Here is a 22,273-nt window from a genome sequence, read left to right on the forward strand (position 1 = left end):
TGTGTCAGTGGGGGTCCTCACTGTAGTTTCATTTGGCTTTCTGGGAGGTGTTTTTTGCTTTTGGGTGGGGATTGTTTTTTTCATTTAGTTAGATTTGGGCAAGCTCTATGGTGCAGTTTAAGGTGGACTAATGAGAATTCTTCTCTCTTGTCTAATGGTTGTTTTATTTTTTACCTTGAAACCATCCACACCAACTCTCCAAGCCTCAGATTGCATGTGGCTCCTGAGGACATGCACAGATTACACTTCTCTCTCCACTCTCTTTACTTGGGAGAAAACCACTGAAAAAGGGGAAGGAAAACAGTGTGCTCATGTCATCGCCCTGTCTCCTGCTCTGTAATTTTGTCATTTCTTGATATAGCGCCAGAAATAGAAACAGCAAGTCACATTCCTCACATAGGATGGGTTGACACCTCAAGGGAGAGTGCTTCTCTCATGCTAATGGAACTGGGCAACTTTGCACTGCTCTGTAGTCAGTCCTCTCTTTTAATTAAACTGTAACCAGACTCATCTAGCCCAAAACTGGCAGATGTTGGGGGTTTTTTTGCACATGTGGGTGTTGTGTTGCTGCTGTGTTGTACTGGGGAGAATGGCTCTTCCTCCCCTTTGATCAGTGTAGTGTTCATTAACTCAGGCACAATCATTTCTTCTATTATGACAATAGAATCATAGACTTATGTAGTCTAGAAGAGGATCATCTAGTCCAGCTCCTTTCAGTAAGATAAGATAAAATGTACCTAAACTATCCCTGGCAGATATTTGTTCAGCCTGGCCAGATACAGACATTACACTTGTACTGGTATAAGTGATCAAAAAGATTTGCCCCCCAGTTGCCAAAGGGCGCATATGGGTTCTCTTTACTACTGCTCTAAATGATGCCGCTTACAGAGAAAACTGTGTAACTTAAATCAATTCTGTCTTTCTCAGGCTTCCTGAATGTTTGTACCCAGTCCCTGTTCTTAAAATCATTGCAAAAAAAGATTCTGCAAGACCCTTACGTAGATGGTTCCAATGTTTAACTCCCCTGTTTTTCTTAATATCTAATGGAAATCATCTCTGCAGCAAACAAAACTAATTTCTACTTGTCCTTCCCACAATCATGGAGAATTATTGATCAATCATTTACACAAGGGGTGGGCAAAATATGGCCTGAGGGCCAGATCTGGCCCATGAGGCCATTCTATCCGGCCCATCGGGCCCCTAAAATATTTTTGAAAATTAAAATGTATCTGTCTTTGGTTCCTGTCAGAAATGACAGGGGTCAGCGGCAGTAGGACCCATGGGAAGCCCAGTGGGCTCCCACAACAGCAGGGCCTGCCCAGCCCTGCCCCCACAGCTGGAAGCCCCAGCAGGGGCTTCTGGCCCGGGACCATGTGGCTGCACCATCATGGGAAACTCGGGTAACGGGGGGAGGGCAGGGAAGGAGCCTGGGGAAAAGTGGCCCCTTCCCCACCCTGTGGCCAGCGCTCCCTGCTGCAGCCACTCGCAGCCCCGCACAGGGCTGTCCTGGTGGGCACAGGCAGGCGCAGGCACAGGCAGCCCCATGTGGGCTGTGAGTGGCTGCAGCGTGGGGCGCTGGGCATGGGACGGGGTCAGGGACACTTTTCCTGCACTCAGAACCAGCTTGTAACCCGCCCCCACTGCCAGCCTGGGCCCCGTGCTGGCTCCAGGCTCGCCCATTGGGGCTGCGCCACAGCGGGAGCAGCTGCAGCCCCCCTGCTTCCCATGCCGGGCAGTATTTTCTGCTGCTGCTGGCCCAGAGCTCGCACGCTGGGCAGCACAGAGACAGCAGTGGCAAGCACTGCCCACCATGGCAAGCGAGGTGGGGGAGGGGCTGCAGCTGCTGCCACCATGGCACAGCCCCGACAGGTGAACCCAGAGCCAGCTCAGAGCCCAGGCTGGCTGTGGAGGTGTGTTACAAGCTGGTGCTGAGTGCAGGAAAAGTGGCCCCTCCCCCACCCCATGCCCCGCCCCCCGCACTGCAGCCACTTTCAGCCCACCTGGGGCTGCCTGTGCCTGCTCAGGACAGCCCCACATGGGCTGCGAGTGGCTGCAGCAGGGAGCACTGGCCACAGGGCAGGGGAGAGTCTGCTTTTCCCTGCAATCAGCATCAGCTCGCTCGCTGTCACGGAGCAGGGGGTCAGGACTGCATGCTGCCCCCCACCTATACTGCAGGGCTGCAGTCACTGGGAGTGAGTGGGTGCATGGGCCCCACACCAGTGTCATGGGGCCAACGCCAGTGGGGCAACAGGAGTACAGGGGTTCTGGCCAGCAGGGGCTCTATGGAGCCAAGCCAGCTCCCCCCGTGTCCCTGCTGGTACAGCCCAACCTGGCTCCACAGACTCCTGCCAGCCTGTGCCCACTCTGAGCCCCACCAGCTCTGCCCCTAAGACATTGGTCCCAAGACATTGGAACATTGGTCCCAAGATGGTGGCCAGGGAGCAGGGCACCTGTCACGAGGTGGGGCTATCCATGCGGTCCTCGACAGCTTGCCAAAACTGGGTAAGCAGCCCTCCGCCCAAAATAATTGCCTGCCCCTGCTTTACACACTGAAAGACACTCTTCATGCCTCCTTCATCTTTTCTTTTCTAGACTAAACAAACCCAGTTCCTTCAACCTTTTCTCGTAGATTATGTTTCTTAGAATTACCATCATCGTTGTTGCTCTACTGTGGACTCTCTCCAATTTGGCTGCCTTTTCATTAAAATATGGTGCCCCAAGCTGGACATAGTAGTTTAGCTGAAGTTTCAACATTGCTGAGCAGAGCAGAATAAATATACTTTGTCTTATATATAATATTTTCTTGCATATAACACACCCTCCCCCCCACCCAAGCCAGCCCCGCAAAACTGAGGTATATATATTAAGTGGGGAAGCTGATTTTATGTGCCAAGGATAAAAGCACTGAGCTTTGATAGAAGCACCCTGTACCACAGTGCAGCAGCTGTGGTATTACTCTTCATGCAGCTGAGGGAATCAGTTGCTTTAATAGTTCATTGTTCTTCACTCTGGAGATGTTAAGGATCATCTTTCTTTGTTAATGTTCTTCAAGTTCCGCTAAACAAGTTAACCTTTTCTTGGGGAAATTTGTCTGTCTCCTAGCTGTTCCTGGTCTGTCTCCTTTTATTTCACAGCCCTCAAAACTCTTCAGCTCTTTCAAATCCTAGATCTACCAATGGAAGCCAGTGTTCAGTGATAGCTAAGCTTTGCACTCCAGTTAAACTGGAAAGGGAGAGTGAGTCAGCTGAAGATTAGGTTCTGCCCTTGCTCTATGGGGCCATAGCTTTGGAAACATCTTTTTTTCTTCCTTCCATCTTTCAAAAACAAGATGCATATTATATTCCAGGGAATGTTGTACTGAAGAAAATATGGTATGTTAATACAGCCAAGAATAACCCTGCCTTTTTTGCAGCAGCATCACATTTCCTCAAGTCATACTTAGTGTGTACTCCTTGGAATTTCCAGATCTTTTTTGCCATACTGCTGCCTAGTCTGTTATTTCCAATTTTGCGTGTGCACTTTTGATTTTTCCTCCCTAAGTGTAGCACATGACATTTGTCCTTAATTGCATCTTGTTGATTGGGTCATCTCTATATTTCGTCAAGATCATTTTAAATTCTGCTCTTATCTTTAAAAGTGCTTGCAACTGTCCTACAATAGATGTCAGCAAACTTGATAAGCATACTCTCTAATTCCATCACCTACATCATTAAAACAAATATTCAATAGAAATGGGCTCATGGGAATACCACTCAGAATGGTGTCAGAATTCTTACTAAAGCCAAGATATATCAAGTCTGCCATTTCTCCATAATCAGCAAGGCCAGTTATCCTGTCAGGAAAGGAAAGTAGGTTGATTTTACATGATCTGTTCGTGAATAATCCAGACCATTTGTGTTGTTTTTATTCTTTTCCTCTAAGTACTCTTTTGCTCTAAGTACTTACAAAAAGTAATTTTTTTCAGACTCTTCACAAAAGGTTCTGGATAGTGCTCTTAATTGGAATGATTAGATAAAACAAAAAGAATACTGAAAACTACTGCTGTGGTCACAGAACTAGGTTCTCCTGCTGTCACAGATATATTCAACTAATGAAGTAAGCATAATTTGTAAAGGTGATTTGTAAAGATACAGTCTGTGGAAGCTAATATATATATAACTAAATAATGGATTTTTCCTGAAAAGATGACATAGTAGAGTTTGGAAAAACAGAAATGGGGACAGAGGCATGAAAACCAATGATTTGTATCTGGTTCTTTATAAGTTTTTTTTAACGTATTACTCTATCACCTGAAGTTGAGCTGAAAAAGATCCTGTAGTAGCCAGTTAATGTCCTCAGATCTTTTAATCAAAATAAAGAAGACTGACATAGGTTGAAGGAAAGGATATAACATACGAGCAGGTTGAGCAATAGAATAGTGGTTAACAGGTACTTACACCACATTTTATATTTCTTTTTGCTAGGAAATCCTTTGGGTGGGGATATATTCATGAGGGTTAGGTAGATGGAAATGTGAAGGAAGGAAGGAAATTGGAAGGTTTGGAAGAAGCAGCTAGTCAGAGTCAGCACAGACGAGAGACTGTCCAAAGTGAAACCTGCAGAAAGCAGTGTAATGGTATCTTCTGCACCATCTGCATCAGTTTCATTTTCTTTCCCCGGGGATGGGACAGAAAACACTGCATTCCTACAGTGCTGTCATTGGACAGGGGTTCCCTGCACAGTTCTGAGTCAAGAGGTGCTGGGGAGGTGGGAAAGACCAGTCTGTTATGGGACAGAAGTGGTGCATTAGACAGAGTTTGCTTCAAGAATAAAACCTCTAGTAGAGTTATGTTGATTTATAACAGCTGAGAATCTGGCCTTGAGGCTGTAAGAACTTGGAAAGCATAGGCGAGGGGAATTATTATTTTCTCTACTGTACCATGATCTTGTCATTGAGCTAAAAAATTCCATTATTTTTCATACTCAAAGGTCCCCCCTGCAAATTTAACATACACATAATTACACAGTTAATGAGGTGTAAGTGATTTTGTTTCTTAACTGTAGATTTGTGTCCTGTTATGCCCATGTATCACAGGGGTTGCTGTGTTTGGCTGTAAGTACCACATTGCTTTTAGTTTATCCTCATAATAAACATGAAAGCTGATATACTCTGCTTGTAACAGAAGGTCTTTGGAACTGGGGCCGTCTTTTCTTCTTGTGTTTGTACAGCAGCTCTCACAATGGGATCTTGCCATTAGGAGGACTTCTAGTACTGTGTTGTATGAGAGATGCTAAAGTTGGAGGATGACCTTGTTTCAAACAGGAGAATTAAAACCAAAACTTCAGGCAGAGGGTGAATTTTTGTGTACAACAAAATTTGGTCTGATACAAATTGGTTCACTATGGAAATGGGAGCAAACAGTTCAGAAAGCAAAATCACAACATGAAAAATTAGATGTGATCTTTCATTTAAATCTAAAAGCTGCATATGTGTGTCTGGTCTTTGTCCAGGTATATAGGGAGCTTTCTTTAATATCTGTTATTCCAGAAATGTCTCTTTGTATACTGTGATTTCAGACTAAGTAATTGGAACAAACTGTACCTATGCAAAAACTTTTAATGGTAAAAATGAAACAAGCAAAAATTGTCTCTCTACCAGTTTAATTTTACTGCAGTTTACTGTCTGCCACCTAACCTGAACAGAAAGCACCTTTCTTAATAGTAAATTGATTTGTTTTTGTAAGTTTTGGTTGCTCCTGCTGGGAAGAAAACTGTTGCAGTTACTAGATCTTGAAGATAGCAGTTTCCAATCTTTGGCCCTCAAAGCTCTTTTTGTCCCTGAGAGTGAAGAAAGAAATCACATTTCATTATGAATTAAAACATGCTTTCTCAATGAGGCCCTATAACTTTTAAACTGTAGTACTTGAATTATAATGTCCCCAATGCCTTTCATGTACTCTTTAAGCGGCCTCCATGTGAACACAAACCACTTCCAGGAGCTGTTGCTCATTTTCTGTTACACAATCTTTGTGGCAACCCTAATGGCCACCTCACTCACGTAGGCAAGAATAGTTCTAACTGCCATGTTGCTTGCTTCTATGCTGGGCTTTAAGACCCTAAGACCACACACGTCACTGAGTGTATCTACCCATGAATTAAGGTGATTTTCCTAATGCACATTAAATTTAGTACCTTCAGTGTGAGCCACTAAACAACTGCTGATTAGGCTGCCTTAATGTGCAGTAATGAATGTGCACGATTTTTATGTGACAATATGCAGTAGCCTATTTTACTGTGCATTAGCGTAATCCCACGGTTTTTTCATGATGTTTTAATGCATAGTAAAATAGGCTACTGCGCATAAAGCACATGTGTAGATATACCCACTGAGGGTGAATCTACTCTTCTGCACAGTCGCATCATTTTTACACATCTTTTTCTAACAGTCATGGCTTCCTGAATCTCACCCAAACCTTAGAACCAGTCCTGGGTATAGTCCAAGACACTTTAATACAGGATCCCAAGAGACAGTACACAAGCTGGTGTTATCTGGAACACAATGCACTTCACCTATTTTCCCATCCTACCACTATTTTACTCTCTGTTGGAAGAAAGATGTTGAAGATGGGAACTTACAGATAGTTTCTCAGTCATTGGGGGTTTTTTTAAGACCAGAAAGGACCATTATTATTATCTAATTTGACTTACTGTATAATAGAAGCCATAGAATTTTGCCAAGTAGTTCCAACATAAAACCAATAGAAGAAGAGCATCTGATTCAAACCTCCCATTTTCCTTGAAATAATATATTTGGCAGTTGGACTTCTTAGTGCCTTGCAGGCACAAGAAGTGAGTGGCATTGCAGTAGTTTAAATACTCAACTATAGTATGTTGCTATTGTTGTATTTTTCAGATGGTCCATTTTTATGGCTGCTTTACTGCATGTAGAAGGAAATAAATAGCATTTCATGCTTTAAAATATGGAGGCCTGCTTATACTGTGAATTGATAGGCACATGTTGCTTATACTCATTTTAACAGAATAAATATGTAAATTTGTGTCTATTTGCTTGAGTACACAGAGTTCCCATTTATACATGCATTAATTAGTTTTTCATATGTAAATGTGGTTGTACATCTCTAGACACAAGTAGATTTCCCTTTTTCAAAATTTTCACCAGATTTTGTACTTAGTAGTTAGTACTTAATACTGTACCAGATGGCCCAGAAATCTGGGAGTTGACTGGGCATTTCCAAGGATGTATTTTGTCTTTTCCTGGGGATTACCTTTTTCAAGTCTTGGAATTTCCCTCTGAGCCTAGGAAAAATATGTCTAACATATTTAAATATTAATAAGGCATTTGAGTGTATTATGACAGAGGATTTATTTATTATGTATTCTTTTAGCGTGTCTTTTGTAGGAATTTATTTAAGTGCTCCATTCTACTATCACTGATTATGGAGTAACTGGGGGAGTCTTTACATGTGCTCTGGGGGTGGGGCACTTTAATTAGAGCAGCTTATTCAATAAGCTTTAGTTAAACTGCCCCCACCACCATTTTGAAGCTTAGGCATGGTGAATACTCAAGATGCGGAGGCTGCTAGAGTGCACTGATTAACATGGTCCAGCAGGCTTGATCAATCGAGTCTCTCTGATGCGCTGTAATTACAGTGCATTGGAGCAACATCCCCAGACATCTACAGGCACCCTAACATCTAAGGTGATCTCACTTGCAGTAAACCCATGTTTCACCTTGTCATCAGAAAAGTTAAATGTTTACATTACTTATTTATGTGTTCACAATAGCAGTCATTTTTCATGTTGTCATAGTCTACTGCAGTGAGAACAGTGGTCCCTTTACCCAAACAAGCCTGGTGGGGATCAGAGTCTTTTTGTGCAATACTGATGAACTCCTTTCAGGTGATTTAGGTTAATGCAAGAGGCCCTTTTTTTTCTTTTACAAGCAACTTTAGTACACTGAGAAGATATTTAATTTTCCTGTTTTCTAGTCAATGCACTTTGAGCCATTATAGCTCACAAAGTGTTGTCCTCAATAAAAGAATACAAAACAGCAATATAAAGTAGGGCTCCACAGAGAGAGAAGCTGCAGGAATTGATTGCATGAAAGCATTTGGAATACATATCAGAATGTAGAAAGGATACCAAGTTTTGTCCACTCAACAAAAGTGGAGTTGCAGGTGCATTAATCTAATAAAAAGGGAATTGTATAGTAATAGGTCACAGATTTAAGTCAGACAAAGCTATTACAGTACCCATGGAGTTGCCCACGTGTGTTGAAAGTTGTCTTCCTTTTCCTTCGGGTTTACAATGTCTGGTCAGTTTAACTGAAGCAAGTTAGAAAGGTCTAAAGATCAAAACTGTTCAGCCCTTGTGCATGTCATGTCATGCACTATCCCCAGTTCATAAAACCCTAGCAGAAACCTTTGTGTTAGTGAAATAAATATGAAAACACATCTGTCAACAGCTTGTCAGCTTTAGAGTCAAAATTGCATACTTAAGCTTCAACATTGTGAACAAAATCCCTCAGCCTGTTTATTAGGAGAGGTCTTAATAGAGGTTTTTCTGCAGTTTCCCAACTGATACAAAATGTTGACATCACTGCATTTACGGTAGGAATTTGATTTAAAGCTATATACTGCAGCAAAAGATATAATGATACCAGGCTAACCCCAAAAGACCATCTCTGTTCTTAATCAGGTCCAAGTCAGAAGAGTCTACCTACTGCTGTAGTAAAACAGGAAATCATGATTTTTCTCAGCTTCCTTTACACTGTTTATAGTTTAAAGGACTGGAAACAGTAGACTCAGCATTTTATTATTCATTTTCAAACTTGAATACCTAAACTTAGCTACTTCAATTTACATTTAGGAATGTACTTAATTACCTCATAGTCCAAAATTGCTTAAATAAGATAGGTACCCACTTTTAGGCAGTCAGCTTTGAAGGTGTTTGTGTATATATAAAATCTATTAATAGCTAAAGCTGGTAAATATATACATTAATCATGAACTAGAGAAAAATGCAAACTGTTGTCAGTTGATAGTCTGATCATAAAATGAGGCTGATGGTATTTGCCTTAGTGGTATACATGATTTCTTCTTTATCTCTGTGATATGATAGTTCTTTTTCTCTTCATTATAGGAAGTTCACATAGTGTTGTTTACAGTGAAAGTCACCTGACACTTCCCATTGTTAGAGACAATGCAGCGCTTAAAACGTTATCCTCCATATTGTAGAAGGGCTGTAGGGTTGTACCCTAGCGCTGCCGGTGGTGTCGGCGGCGGGGGGTGGTGAGCAGCAACCGCCTGCAGGTGCCACCGGCAGCGGTGGCCAATCGCAGGGAGTTCACCACCAATCTCAGGGGGTGAATGTGCACCTGTGAGCACTTCCTACGCATTGCCAATGACTTGGGCCTTATTACACAGTAATTTTGGGCAGGTCCTGGAGCTCTTAACTTCTGGATTGTCTGCATATTAACACCTTAGCGGTATTAAGCACTCACTATGTAGCTCAAAGTTGCACCACTCTAGGGCAAGATTATCTCTGATCCACACTACCAAGCTCCTATTTCATTTAGGTATGGCCACTCCACACAGCTGTGGCACCACTCCCCACAGATGTGCTGCCAAAGTTGAAGTCCTCCAGTATCCTAGAATCTCTCACACCCCTCTTGTAGAGCAGGGATAGAAGCCTGTCCTACCTCACCAGCCCTCTAGTGACAACTCACAGCTACAGCTCATGGTCCTGCTCCTGCTTACCAGGCCTTTAATAGCATATCACAGCTGTGTAGGTGGGGGACAGTCAGGGAAGGTTTCTAGACTAAGGGTGTGATTGCTTCAAACTCCAAGCTAGCATTAACACCAGTCAATAACCCCCAGGAAATCTATTTCTAAATACAAAAAGAATACAAATGCGATTAGTGCAGCCAATGTGGTTTTGTCGAAAATAAGTCATGCTTAAGCAACCCAATTTCCTTCTATGACAATGCAAGGTTTTGGACTAGATGATCTCTTGAGGTCACTTCCATCCCTGTGTTTTTTGTGATTCTTTGTCATGAAGGTATCTCAGGAAGCATTTTCCATATAAGATGATGATATATGTCACTGAATTATAATTATATATACAGCTGTGGACGCTTAGTGTTTTCCTCCAGCATAATCATTTCCCACTGAGATTTTGATTGAGGCACCTGAAGATTGAGGTATATAAATGCATTATAAGTCTAAAGCAGGGGCAGGCAAAGTCTGGTCCATGAGCTGGATCAGGCCTATGGTGGACTCCATTTCCCAAAAGCCCCTGTCCACATTGCTGCAGCCGGTTTCCATGGAGACCCCAGGAGCAGCAGCACCGTGATAGCGTGGGGCCAAGGTTTCCATAGAGACCAGCCCCAGCAGCACTGGCAGGGAGTGCAACTGGGTGGGGAGCTGCTCTGGGGCTGGGAGCCAGGGCAAAGCTGCGATCCAGTGCCCACACACCTCCAGACCACACTGTCACCACTGCAAGATCCCAGTCCCAGCCCCGGAGCAACTTCCTGCCCAGCTTCATGCCAGGGCCAGTCTCCATGGAAACCCTGGTCTTGCGCTTTTACAGTGCCACAGCTGTTGGGGTCTCCATAGAAATCAGCCACCATGACGTGGGCAGGGGCTGCCTGAAAATGCAGTCTGGCCGCCAGCTGGATTTGCCTTCTTGCCCACCCCTGGTCTAAGAGTTAGTTTCATAGTCTCATAGTTGGTAGGGTCGGAAGGGACCTAAGCAGGTCATGAAGTCCGACCCCCTGCCATGGGCAGGAAAGGACGCTGGGGTCAAATGACCCCGGCTAGGTGATTGTCTAGCCTCCTTTTGAAGATCCCCAGGGTAGGAGCAAGCACCACTTCTTGTGGAAGTTGTTTCCAGATCCCAGCTGCCCTGACAGTGAAGTAGTGCCTCCTGATATCTAGCCTGAATCTACCCTCTGTCAGTTTATGGCCGTTATTCCTTGTAACTCCCGGTAGTGCTCGGGGGAACAGGGACTCTCCTATTGCCTGCTGGTCCCCCTTGGCAAGTTTGTAGGCAGTCACCAGATCACTTCTCAACCTTCTTTTGTGGAGGCTGAACAGGTTCAGGTCCCGTAGTCTCTCCTCATAGGGCCTACCCTGTTGCCCCCTGATCATGCGAGTGGCTTTCCTCTGGCCCCTCTTGATGCTATCTACATCCCTCCTGAAGTGCAGTGCCCAGAATTGGACACAGTACTCCAACTGCAGCCTGACCAGTGTCACATAGAGGGGGAGGATCACCTCCTTGGACCTGCTCGTGATGCATCTATGGATACCTGACAAAGTGTGGTTAGCCTTCCTGACCACATCCCCACGTTGGCAGCCCATGTTTATCTTGGAATCAATAATGACTCCAAGATGTTTTTCTGCCTCTGTGCTGACAAGAAGGGAGTTCCCCAGCCCGTAGGTATGCTGCTGGCTTTTTCTCCCCAGGTGCAGCACCTTGCACTTGTCCATTTTGGAACCCATCCTATTCTCATCCGCACACTTCTGTAACCTGTCCAGATCTACTTATAGCCTGTTCCTCTCTTCTTGTGTGCTCACTTCTCCCCAGATCTTAATGTCATCTGTGAACTTGAACAAGGTGCTTTTCACTCCCTCATCCAAGTCGCTGATGAACATATTGAACAGTGCGGGCCCAAGGACCGAGCCCTGGGGGACTCCACTGCCCACGTCCCTCCAGGTCAAAAATGACCCGTCCACCACCACTCTCTCTGGGTGCAGCCTTCCAGCCAATTTGCAACCCATCTGACTGTGTAGGAGGAAGGAAAAAGAAGCCAATCATCACTAGCTTCTTGCAAGACCTTGTAATAAGTACCCTTTGTTGTCAAGTCAAGCCCAGCTCTGAAGTAGAAGAATGTCACTAAAAACAAAGTGACATGAAATGAGCTGCATTTTGTAACTATTTAGTTACAAAAACACCCCAGAAGTTGTTCAGCTTGTCTTTGAATCATATGTTTTAGCTATATTTAAGATTTATTCAATACAAAGGAAACATATAGTTTATGTTTAGAGTCATATTAACATTTAGAAATATTACTTCTTGTGATGCATTTGAAATCCTCCTGGAATAATCTCTTTGTGACTCAAATGAGGCATCCTATTTCCATCTGTCAGATCTTTCAAAGAGAAAGTGGTGCGCAATATTTGGTAAATATATCCTATAAATGGTATTATATAAAAAGCATTTAACTGGGTCATTCTGAATTATTATTTTATTTCATACCTTCCCATATTTGGTGAACATATACTTTACCATAGTGGAAAATTAAACTTATATAAAGTCTTGTACCTTTCCAAAATGATTCTTCACATTCTTTTATGTGAATTCGTAAAGCTCGATCCATGTAGCTTAGAGTTAATAAAATGACTCTTTCACCTTGTTCTTCTCTTTCCTACTCAAGTTATGCATTTTGTTCTGTGCAGATAGTCAACTCCCATTTCTGCTTTCAAGGCAAAATACCACTCTGTCATGCAAATAGGTTAGGGATACAAGGAGCTTCTTCTTACCATATTTATTCACATGCCCCCAATAAAACATGCACCTTGTTTTTGGAAGCAGAATAAAGAAAAAAAATATCACAGGCTTGCCTGCTCTGGCACTCTCTCACCCTGGGCTGAACCCTCCAGCTGCATGGTGCTGGGGTGGAGACTATGAGAGGGTTTAACATGCTCACAGGTGAATTGCCTCCATTCTGCTGACTGCTGAACTGGCAGTAGCTATGAGAAGGTTAAACTCTCTGTTGACTCTGCAGCAGGAAGAGGAGGGGTGATGCTGACAAATAGACTCCACCCCTGCTCAGTGTGGCTGGAGGGATCAGCCCAAGGTGAGCCCGTGATGATCATAGTCCCCATAATCCTTCTGTCTCCATTACAGTGAAGAAATAGTTCTCTTTGTTTAAGACACACACCTGACTTCTGAATGACTAATTTTTGGGGAGAGGTGCATGTGGTATGGAAATTAGTATGATATGCAAGAGCCACCTCGTGATTGTATGGTGACAACTTATTTTAACATCGTAAAGTAGCATTTTCACCATAATCTAAACTAAACGTGTGCAGAGGGAAGGCTAGCAGGACCATATATCTATCAACCAGCTGTCATTAATATTTATTTCTTCAACATTTTAGTTAATTTTGTTTTTGTTTACCTGATAAAGGCTACTATTGCAGGGAGCAATAGGAGAGGAGGATTCAAATAATATCATAATTCAGTATAACTATGGTTATCATATCTGTACATTTTACAGAAGGAAAAGGGCATTTTGCAGAAGGACCAGGAAACAGAAGACTGGCACCTGCAAAATCTTCCTGACTGTTACCTCTGAGTAAAATCTATTTATCTGATAGGAGCACAGTACTGAAAGGGCATTGTGTGTGTGTGTGTGTGTGTGTGTGTGTGTGTATATATATATATATATATATATATATATGTGATAGATAGTTAGTCACCATGCATGCACATGCACACACACAAAGTAGGTGTGGATACTTTTTTCATCCTACAGCAGTGCTGCTTCATCTTGGGGATTATTGTTCATATAAATGATCTTTATTTATGAAAAGAATATTTGCTATGGACATCTTTGTCTTTTTGTCAGGGCTTTTCTTTGTCATTTTCATAGACGACAAACAGCAATAACAGTAACAACAACAACTAGCTAGAAAACTTATGGATCCTTCTGTGACTATATATCAAGTGGCATGAATGCATCTACACCTCTGTTATATGAAAGATGACTAAGGTACCTTAAATGTAGGTAGAGACTTCAGGCTGGGAATCCCATAAATCCTACTGCAGGAAGGCACATAACTCCAAGAGAAATGTGGAAATCCAAGCATAGCCTCTCCTCCTTCGCTCAGTATATTAGATGTTATGTATTCCATTCCTAGGCACTTGAGTTTTCCAGTTAGGTTTTCAGAGACAGGGAACTTTATCCTGAGCTGGATTTTCAAATTTCATTCCAGAAGCCTAGTACCTGCTACCTCTCGGGTGTGGGACCACATCCATGCCTATGTTCCATAGTTGTTCGGGTTACATTTTTACCTTTCTCTCCCATATAGCTATTTTAAAATCATTTTACTCACCAGACCCATATATTAATTCAGTCAGTCATGTATTTATGTATGTATGAATGCATGTATTTTTGTGTGTATATGTCTGTCTGTCTATCTGTCATACATCTGCAGTGCCATACTTTAGTACCACTTCCTTGAGAATCTAAAATATATCAAGATATGTGTTTTTGACATACATCAGGCATTCGCTTGGAGGACACGACTGGGCAGGGTACCATATAATGTGCATACAAACAGCTAGGCTAAACACAATGGTTCTGTAGGATTGAGACAGCATCCACACTAATAAGTGAATAAATCTGAAAAACAGGAGAGAAAAAAAAAACATTAAAATACATTGTAATTTCTATTCCTGCTCTTTGACCAACAGCTGTCCCTTCAAGTCCTTTTGCAGTTTGTTTTTCACAATGTATTCCTAATACCCATTCTAGATTTCATATCATAGCAAAATATTACATTTAATCATAATATTTCCTTCATTGGATTCAAAGCCTATATATATATTTTAAAGTTCAAATAGACTCTTGATGAGCAGAATGTGATTGTTGCTTGGAGGTAATCAAAGACTATAAAATGTGTATTGCCTTTTTAGGGTTGTATGGAAGTTGCCAAATAATCTCAGTGCATCTATGAATTGATTTTCTGTGTTGCTAACATATGAAGACTATTCAGAAAATATTCTCTATATTGTCTTACTTTTCCTGTAAACCTGATGACCTTTATTCTGCTGATTAAGTATTAAGATAGCTGTTTCTAAAAGGTGCCTTTTGTATAAATTAATCCATAATACATTTTTTATCTCTCTTCCTAATTGTTGTGAGCTTTAGTTTCTGAGACAAATTTACCACCAGCTTAAGTAAGTGCATTTTCATTAAACTCAGTGTGTTTATGGCTGTAAATCCAAATTAACTTCCTTGCTTGATGCATTCTCCTCTTATAGCTGTGTTTTCCAGATTAGTATAAATTGTGGTCCATTTTCTTAATCAATGTAGTTTTCTGTGTATGAGCACTCTGTCAAGGTGTTGTCTGTGCTGCTGCTGGTAGGGACGCAGTCTGTATATCCTTGCATACACTGGTGTTATACAAAGAAGGATCACAGGCTTGGTTCCATGGCAAAAGCTCAGGCAGGTTTGTTACCTACAAATCACAAGTTCACTAACACACTTATCCAAAGGATAAGGAGATTTTAGCCCTGGAAGCTTGTAGTAAGACAGAAGCATAATTTATAGCATCCCCTAAACCTGTTGCAAAGTTCTAGCAGTTTCAAGTCCCTCTTATACAAGTTTTCACTCCCTCCTAAACAATTTTGTATACCTCAGATATTTATATAACAAACTTCAACATCTCTAACAAATTATCATAGTTCTTGAACCTCCTATTCTTATCAGCTAGGGACAGAAGTTACATATAAATTAAGACAAGTGATTAGAAACTGGTTTAAACCTGACTGGAACTGGTTTAAGATAAATCTGGTTGAATGTAGTATCAGATTTAACTAATTGAGCTCAAATCAGTTTATGCAACTTCTGTCCCAGACCACTTCCTGGTTCAAGTTGAACCAGAGTCCCCCAGCATCCCAGCATGTTCTCTGGGCTGGGCTGTGCTCTCTGCTCCAGGGGAGTAGTGCTGGCCCTGCCCCTCTGCTCTGTAGCTGGAGCAGGGACAGGCAGGGGTTGGGGCCTGGACAGAGGCTGGCCCCCAGTAGGGAGCAGGGAAGAGGTTTATTCCCTCCCCCTCCATCACTCCCCTGTCCCACCAGCATAGACCTGCATGTCTCCGCTGGCTGCCCTGACAGCAGCGGCATGGCCAGCCCCAGCAGTAGCTTGAAATGAACTAGACAGGGAGGGGGTTTAATTCCCCTCTCCCTGTCCCACCAGCACAGACATACAGGCTGGAGAACTCCCTTCTCATCAGTGCAGAGGCAGAAAAGGATCTTGGAGCCATTACCGATGCCAAACTGAACATGGGCTGACAGTGTGGGGACACGGTCAGGAAGGCCAACCGTACCTTGTCATGCATCCACAGATACATCTCAAGCAGGTCAAAGGAGGTGATCCTCCCCCTCTATGCAACACTGGTCAGGCCGCAGTTGGAGGACTGCGTCCAGTCCTGGGAGCCGCACTTCAGGAGGGATGTGGAAAACATGGAGAGGGTCCAGAGGAGGGCCACTCACATGATCGGGGTCAGCAGGGCAGGCCCTACGATGAGAGGCGAAGGGACCTCAACCTGTTCAGCCTCCACAAGAGAAGGCTGAGGGGGGATCTAGTGACCATTTACAAACTGGTCAGGGGGGACCAGCAGGCATTGGGAGAGTCCCTGTTCCCCCGAGCACTACCAGGAGTTACAAGAAATAACGGTCACAAGCTGACAGAGGGTAGATTCAGGCGAGATATCAGGAGGCGCTACTTCACTGTCAGGGAGGCTAGGATCTGGAACCAACTTCCTAGAGAAGTGATGCTGGCTCCTACCCTGGGGGTATTTAAAAGGAGGTTGGATGAATCCCTTGCTGGGGTCGTTTGACCCTAGTACTCTTTCCTGCCATGGCAGGGGGTTGGACTTGATGATCTGCTCAGGTCCCTTCCAACCCTTACCAACTATGAAACTATGAGACCTAGCTGGGGTCCACTAGGTATTCCACCCTTGCTGCTGCAACAGCAGGGCCAAAGTCAAGACCAAAATCTGGCCAGCATGTCCCCTGAGGCAGAGAAGGCAGGGAGGGTGACTATTTCCCACCCCCACCCTCTACCCCCACTGCCCCTGGGGAACCATAACCAGGGTCTGACTACCCCGACCACTGCTGCTTGCTCCCTGCACAGGGCAAGTGGTGGGATAAGCCCCCTCCTGCCCCCTCTGCCAGACACTGGAGGGAGAGAGGAATAACCCTTCTCTGTTACCCCTCACATAAGGGCCCTGCTGCTGGAGCAGGGAGGGGGCAGGGCTCCAATGGAGCAGCAGCCCCTGTCCTGGTGTCTGGGGAGTGTAAGCCTCTTTTGGGGCGGGGGGGAAGGGCTGGCTGCGAGCAGGGGTCAGAGCTGCTGTGGACTGTGGCAAGCAGTGGCACCAGGGCAAGGAGGGGGCCATAGCCCCCAAAGCCCCCCACCAGCTCCACCGCCAGCTGCCCTGCAGTCTGTGGTAGCTCTCCCCACCCCACAGCACACCCCACCTGCAGAGTGGCCCCACAGTCAGGAAGAGGCTTGTACTCCAGGACACTGTGACAGGGTCCTATCAAGGTCACTCCCCTTTCACCATTCCAGAGGCAGGGGTGGGGCCAGAGGCCAGCTGGCAGGGCCCCCTTAAATGGGGGGCAGGGAGAGGGGTTAATCCCCCCTCTGTTCCCAGGGGACCACAGCAGGGTCTGCTTGCCCCAGCTGCCACTATTGCTACTCTCTCCCTGAAGGGAGGGAGCAGCAGAATACCCACCCCCTCCCTGACCCCTGCCTAAGGGGGCCCTGCCAGCTGGCCTCTGGCCCCACCCCTGCCACTGAAGTGGCAAGGGCAGAGTGACCCTGACAGAGGCTGCAGCCCCTGTCACCGTGTCCCAAAGCACAAGCCTGTACCCTGCAGTGGGTCACGCTGCCACAGACTGCACAGGGCAAGTGGCAGCAGCACTGACAGCTCTTGGGGGGCTATGACCCGCTCCGATCCCTGCTGCTGCTCCCCACTCCACACAGTCAACAGCAACTCTGACCCCTGCTCTTGGCCCCCCTGCTAGGAAGAAATTTGCACTCCTCAGACACCAGGACAGGCCCAGGCTCCTTGCTGCTTCAGTGACAGGGTCAGGGGCCTGCCAGAGCCCAGCTGGCAGTGCCCTTTCAATGAGCAGACAGGGAGGGGGGTTATTCCCCTCTCTCTCCAGCGTCTGGTGGAGGGAGCAGCAGGGGACTTATCTTACTGCTTGCCCCGTGCAGGGAATAAGCAGCAGTGGCAGTTTGGGCAGTCGAACATTACTGTGGTCCCCTGGGGCAGTGAGGCTAGAGGGAGGAATAGCTCCCTCCCTGACCCCTCTGCCTCTGTGGCCATGCTGGCCAGCATCTGGCCACACCCTGGCTCTGCCACTGCACCTGTGAGGGGGGAGCATCCAGCGGACCCCAGTTTGGGTCCATGCTGGTAGGAGAGGGAGGGGGGAATTAAGCCCCCTCCTTGGCCAGTTCACTCAGGCTATTTCTGGGGCTGGCCACGCACCCCCAGCACAGCTTCCCTGCAGCCGAAGGCTCTAGTGCTCTAGCACCTCTCCCCCCCCCCACCCCCCGGCTCCTGTCCTAAGCCACTGCAGGCATGTGCCTGTATTTTGTGAATGTCTATTTACTTGCAAATTTGTTCAATCTAGGCAGGTTAGACTAACCTGCAAAGATTGAACCAATTCAGGCTCTGGCTTTTTGAATGTCTGTCTGTAGCCATCAAGTTCTGGACTCTCTGACAACAGCCTTAACAATCAACTTAATCAGTCAACTTTGTCACAGTCTATAAAGCTTGATCTCATGAGCACCATCCAGTCTTAAGTCCCTGGTGTATGTGTGGTCAGCCTTCAATGAGGCCTTCTTTACTTAATTCTTTAGCAGAGTTTTTATATGAACTGTATATGTCCTGTTCAGTATGGGTGTATCTACGTGAGGCTCTATGTCACCATTGCAATGCGCTATGGTGGTATTGCATTGGCAGGCACAATCCATGACACCACAACTATGTCACCGTAGCAACGTGCTTCCTCACTATAGTGCGTTGCTACAGCAACATAGATGCTAAAAATAACCATGCACTTCCAACATGGTGCAGTACGGGCTGTTACTGAACCATCATTTAGTACTTTCAAAAGTCTCCATAGGGGCATGTGTAGATGCACCATACTTGTACAGGTTTCCCTCATTTTATATGCGTTCTGTATATGCAAATTCACTCTTATGTGATGACCCCTTTTACACCCAAAATTTATTATATGCAATGTAGATGTGTTATATTTGAGGTAAGTCTGTAGGGGAAGGGTGGGGAGAGGGCCACAGTGCAGCCCAGAGGCTGCAGGCAGGTGGGGTTGGCCACTCCCAGGGCTGCAGCAGGGAGGAAGGTGAGGAGGGAACTGCCAATGGGTGTGGGGCATGGGACAGATGGGTATGGCTCTTGCTGCTACACACACCCCAGGAGGGCTGTGGGGCTGTGCTGGGCTCTTAACAGAGTGCGTGTGCCCCCAGATCAGCATGCGGGACAAGAGCAGGCTGCTGCTGCAGGCTGGGGCCACCAGGCTCTTCCTGGCGCTCAGGGCGGGCAGGTTGGTGGGGGGCAACCGCAAATTTTGGGGTGGTTGCAGCTCCACTCCCAGCACCACTGTCTCCCGCCCCAAACATCCAGCCTGCAGCGGCAGCCTGCTCTTTAGGAGGCTACAGGTTGCAAGTGAGGGGCACTGGCAGAGCTACAGGGCTGAGGGTGGGGAGTAAGGGACACTGGCAGGGTCAATGGACTGTGGGTCGAGAGTGATGGGCACCAGCAGGGACCAGGGGGCTGTTTCCTAAGAGTGAGGGGCACCAACAGGGCTGGGGTGGTTGTGGTTTGGGAGTGAGGAGCAATGGCATAGGCAGGGGGACAGGTTGCAAGTGAGGGGCACTGGCAGAGCTACAGGGCTGAGGGTGGGGAGTAAGGGACACTGGCAGGGTCAATGGACTGTGGGTCGAGAGTGATGGGCACCAGCAGGGACCAGGGGGCTGTTTCCTAAGAGTGAGGGGCACCAACAGGGCTGGGGTGGTTGTGGTTTGGGAGTGAGGAGCAATGGCATAGGCAGGGGGAGACCACCAGCATATCAGGGCTGCTTAGCACCACAAAACGGGGGTGGAGGGACAGCCACAGCTGGACCCGTGTTCCGGTAAGTGAAGGGGGCAGGGAGAGCTCTGATTTTCTATGATAAAAAAAAGAAATCAAATGCCAAAATATATATGTATTTAAAATTTATTTTGTTATAACTGAAGTACTGGTAGACCTCCAAATTGCTTTAAAGTTGTAAACAGATCAATAAAACATGTTCAACTGATACTAGGAGTGCACCAATAAAGATTTTTTGGGCTGATACTGATTCAATAGCTGATATGCAGCCTGGCAGCTTGGAGAGCAGCATCCGGCTGGTAAGTCTGTGGGGGGAAAAGGAGCGTGGGGGAGAGAAGGGGGGGCAGATCGAGGCCCCCATGGTGAGGGACGAAGTGGGACAGGGGCAGGGACAGAGCGTGGGACAGAGCCCCGGCTCATCTGGGAGGCACAGGGGGCAGGGAGGAAGGGGGCGGTTCCCACTGGTATGCACACTCCTGGGGGAGGCATGATGGGCATGTGCCCCCGGATCTGTGCGCGGCACAAGGGCGGGCTGCCACTGTACACTTGGGGCTGGAGGCTGCACTAGACTCTTCCCAGTGAGGGGCGGGACCCGGGCTACGTTCAAGGTGGGCAGAGTAGGTGACAGCAACACTGGGAGGGGGGATTACAGGGTGGGAGCTGCATCCACCCCAAAATTCTCTGTAGCACCCCACCCATAGCTCCCCTCCCCACACTGCTGTGCCACCACCCATCCTGCCTCTGCCAACCGGAGTGCAGTCCAGGCCCAGCCCCCCCCCCCCCCCCCAGAAACAGCCTGGCACAGCCTCCCAGCCCACAGCTCTCCTGGGGTACACGTAGGAGTAAAAACCATGCCCCCATGCCCCACACCCACTGACAGGTCCCTCTGCTTTGCTCCTTGCTGCAGCCTCAGGAACAGCTGATACTACTTGCCTGCAGCCACTGGGCTGCACCGCGCCACCTTCCCACACCCCTTCCCTATCCCCAGCCTCATTTCCTCCCTCCCTCATTGCTGTGAGAACATATCCCTATTTGTTACTTTTTAAAAATGGATACCCTTTATACGAATTCAATTTATACACAGTTGTCCCAGAACTCATGTACCACATAAAGCAAGGGAAACCTATATTTTTCAAAGTTCTGTTTTCATTGAAATGTTTTTCTTGAAATTAATCTTTTCACAGAGAAATAATAGAAATCATAGAAAAGTAGGGCTAGAAGGGCATTTCATGAGTCATCTAATCTAATTTGCTGCCTGACACAGAATCATCCCTATCTACACCAGCCCATACAAATCCATAATCTAACCTCTGGTTAGATTAAGTGTATATGGTAAAGGATGTTACTTTATATATACTTTGTATATCCTCCATTTTCCAAATGAATGTGAATTCACACTCGAAGAATAGCTATTAATGCCTCACTGTCAAATTAGAAGATTGTTTCCAAGTGGTGTTCTTCAGGGATCTGTCCTAGCTCTATTTCTGTTCACTGTTTTTATTAACAATTTGAATAATATGCTGAAGAGAGCATTTATTAAGTTTACAGATGATACCAACTGGGATGGGTTGCAAGCATTATAGAAGACATGATAACAATTCAAAACAATATTGATAATAATATATATATCCAGTTTGGAATACCGTGCCAAGTTTGAGGCACCTTAAGAAAGATGAAACAAAAAGGAAAGAACTGGAGAAAAGCAGGAGATTTAGGAAAAAAAAAAGACCTAAGAGAAAAAGGGTGAAGGACTTTTCTTTTTTAATTTAGAAAAAGCAAACCAAGACAAGGCATAAGTCTTCTGATATATAGAATGTTGTTATAAAGTTATCACCTGCTGGCCATGTTCATTAAGGACAAAAAGTAATTGTCTTCCTTTGCAGCAATAATATTTAAGTCATTAGGCAAAAACATCTATGTTTTGAAGCACTGGAATGGGCTACTAAGGAGGTGTTAGAATCATCATTGAAGGTTTTTAAGAACGTATTAGAAAATATCTGTCAGGGATAGTCTATTATAAAATATCTAGTACAGTATTATATTAGATAATATATATTTAGATAATATAACAAATAATGTATAGCTATATCTCTATATATGCATCTATATTAATTATAGATATTAATATATAATTAATAATATATTTGAATATTATTATATATTATCTAGTATATTTTGCTTTGCTGTGAGATGGGACAAGTCAACTTCTAAGGCTCTTTGGGTCTCTTCCAGTGAAAGTAGCTAAACTATATAACATTTTAAGCATAGGAATAATATCTTTTATTTAAAATGTTTAAAGTCTAAAAATTAAATTGAACATTTCGGTCCTCCATGCTTCTGGTCATGGTTTTTTTACC

At 45.2% G+C, this 22,273-nt stretch overlaps 1 protein-coding gene across 1 annotated transcript in view; it reads left to right on the forward strand.

The window, feature by feature from the left end:
* Positions 1 to 22,273, forward strand: part of PCLO (piccolo presynaptic cytomatrix protein) — a 598,913-nt gene that overhangs the window by 301,938 nt on the left and 274,702 nt on the right.

Source organism: Alligator sinensis, unplaced genomic scaffold (genome assembly GCF_000455745.1).
Source record: "Alligator sinensis unplaced genomic scaffold, ASM45574v1 scaffold567_1, whole genome shotgun sequence".
In the NCBI taxonomy this organism is placed as follows: domain Eukaryota; kingdom Metazoa; phylum Chordata; order Crocodylia; family Alligatoridae; genus Alligator; species Alligator sinensis.